Source organism: Rhincodon typus, unplaced genomic scaffold (assembly GCF_021869965.1).
Source record: "Rhincodon typus isolate 14 unplaced genomic scaffold, sRhiTyp1.1 hic_rhity00003975, whole genome shotgun sequence".
Lineage (NCBI taxonomy): Eukaryota > Metazoa > Chordata > Chondrichthyes > Orectolobiformes > Rhincodontidae > Rhincodon > Rhincodon typus.
In genome coordinates, this window is record NW_025969613.1 from 1 (window position 1) to 2,500 (window position 2,500).

Genomic DNA, 2,500 nt, shown 5'->3' on the forward strand with positions numbered 1-2,500 from the left:
TCTCAGTAGGTTATAGCTTCTCTCTCTCTCAGTGGGTTATAGATTCTCTCTCTCAGTGGGTTATAGATTCTCTCTCTCAGTGGGTTATAGATTTCTCTCTGTCAGTGGGTTATAGATTCTCTCTGTCAGTGGGTTATAGATTTCTCTCTCTCAGTGGGTTATAGATTTCTCTCTGTCAGTGGTTTATAGATTCTCTCTCTCAGTGGGTTATAGATTCTCTCAGTGGGTTATAGATTTCCCTCTCTCAGTGGGTTATAGATTCTCTCTCTCAATGGGTAGCCCCCAGGATGTTGATGGTGGGGGTGAGGTGTGTCAGGAGGAGGAGGGAGGGGGTTGGGTGGATGGTGAGGGGGTGAGGGGGAACTCTGTCCCCACCCCACAGGAAAGAGGAGACCTGACGGGACAGTACTATGATTTGTGTTTTACAGCCTGCGCGATAACATCGTGTCAGGACGGAGGGACGGTTCGCGATTGTGTCTGTCTATGCCCCGGGCACCGTCTGGGGAACCGCTGCGAGGGTGAGTGAGCGTCCTCGAGCGACCCAGAGCCCCCTCGAACCCTCACCGTCAGGTCACCCTCCGTCTCCTCGATTCACCAACCCCCCTCCCAATGCTTCTCATCTCTCTCCCCTCGATTCCCCTCGATTCCTCTCTGTCTCTCTCTGTCACTCTAACCAGTTTCTCTCTCTGTCTGTCTCTCTCTCCCTGTCTCTCTTGCTCTATGTCTCTCTCGCTCTCTCTTTCTCTCTCTGTCTCTGTCTCTCTCGCTGTCTCTTTCTCTCACTCTCTTTCTCTCTCTCACTCCTGTCACTCAGAATCACTCTCTGTCTTGCTCTGTCTCTCTATCACTCCTCTCTCTCTCTCTGTCTGTCTCTCTGTCTCTCTCCCTCTCTCTCTGTCATGTGCTCTCTCTGACTCTGTCCCCGTATCACTCTCTCTCTCTGTCCGTCTCTCCGTCTCTATCTGTCACTGTTTCTGTCTCTCTCTGCCTCTCTCTCTAATAGTGGGTCTTTCTGACTCTCTCTCTGTGTCCGTCTCTCTATCTTTCTCTCTCTCGGTCTCTCTGTTTCTCTCTCCCTGGCCCTGTCTAACCGTTTTTTCTATCTCTCTCTCTCTCTCTCTCTCTCTCTCTCTCTCTCTCTCTCTCAATCGCTGTCTCTCTCTCTCTCCCTGGCCCTGTCTAACCGTTTTCTCTCTCTGTCTCTCTCTCTCCCTCTCTCTCTCTCTGTTTCTCTCTGTCCCTCTCTCCCTGGCCCTGTCTAACCGTTTTTTCTCTCTCCCTCTATCTCTCTCTCTCTCTCTCAGTCTCTCTATCTCTCTCTCTCAGTCTCTCAATCACTGTCTGTCTCTCTCTCTCTCTGTCTTCTCTCTCTCTCCCTGGCCCTGTCTAACCGTTTTCTCTCTCTGTTTCTCTCTGTCCCTCTCTCCCTGGCCATGTCTAACCGTTTTCTCTCTCTGTCTGTCTCGCCCTCTCTCTCTCTGTCTCTGTTTCTCTCTGTCCCTCTCTCCCTGGCCCTATTTAACCGTTTTCTCTCTCTGTCTCTGTTTCTCTCTGTCCCTCTCTCCCTGGACCTGTCTAACCATTTTCTCTCTCTCTGACACAGCGCCATGCCAGAATGATGCATCGTGTTCCAGGCTTGGAGTGAGTGCCTGTTACAATCTCTACGTCTATGACCACTGCCCCGCGCTCTGCCAGAGATGCCGTAAGTGGAACGTATAGCAGGACATCATTTGGGAATAGTCCCAGGGCCCTGGGATGGTCTGGAGGCAGGGCAACACTGTGGAAGTTATCTGTGCGGGGAGAGGCAGCATGGACATGGTCTTCCCTTAGTGTGTAACAGCGAGGGGTTACTTATGGAGCTAAACATGTGTGTGCGTGCGCGCGAGCGAGAGTGTGAGAGAGTGTGCGCGTGTGTGAGAGGGGGTTAGAGAGATCTCCCGGGATACAGACGCTCTATCTGACTAGGCCTTGCTTGACCCGTGGTCTGCCTTGAGGGACCGTACGTGGGGCCTTTGTGTAGGCCTCAGGCCTGATCGGTTCTTTGGGTGTTGGGGGCGAGGGTAGGAATGATGATGAAGTTTTGGGCCTCCTTTCTTCAGTTTGGCCAACCTCGCCAATTTCCTCCCGCAGGCCCGGAGTCGCTGCCCGATGACTGGTCACATCCGAACGCAGAGTAGAAGTGACGGCCTACGCCAGCCCTACTCATCCTGGGGACCTCGTTTCTCCCTGACGTCTGCCTCCCACCATCTTCGATCGCGGCCGTATCTCCGGAGCCGAGGGAGATCCCCCCCCCCCCCACCAATGAGGCCTAGCGTCAAGTTGGGCCTGATCCGTGGCCTTTCTGCCCAGGCCTGAGGCCTACCTAGCGACGGAACCCATTTGCCTTCCCCCCGCCCTCTGTTTCTGTCACCGCATGTAATCCTTCCCCAAATAAAGAGCCATTGACTTCTCTTGCCTGTCGTTTTTCCTGCTGGTTTGAGGAAATTGTTTTGGATCTTGC

At 53.3% G+C, this 2,500-nt stretch overlaps 1 long non-coding RNA gene across 1 annotated transcript; it reads left to right on the plus strand.

Moving 5' to 3' along the window:
- Positions 1-428: 428 nt before the first annotated feature.
- On the plus strand, positions 429-2,450 carry LOC125481870. The gene is made up of 3 exons (XR_007261489.1): positions 429-518; positions 1,604-1,702; positions 2,131-2,450. It is a non-coding gene; the product is annotated as an uncharacterized LOC125481870 (long non-coding RNA).
- Positions 2,451-2,500: the final 50 nt, after the last annotated feature.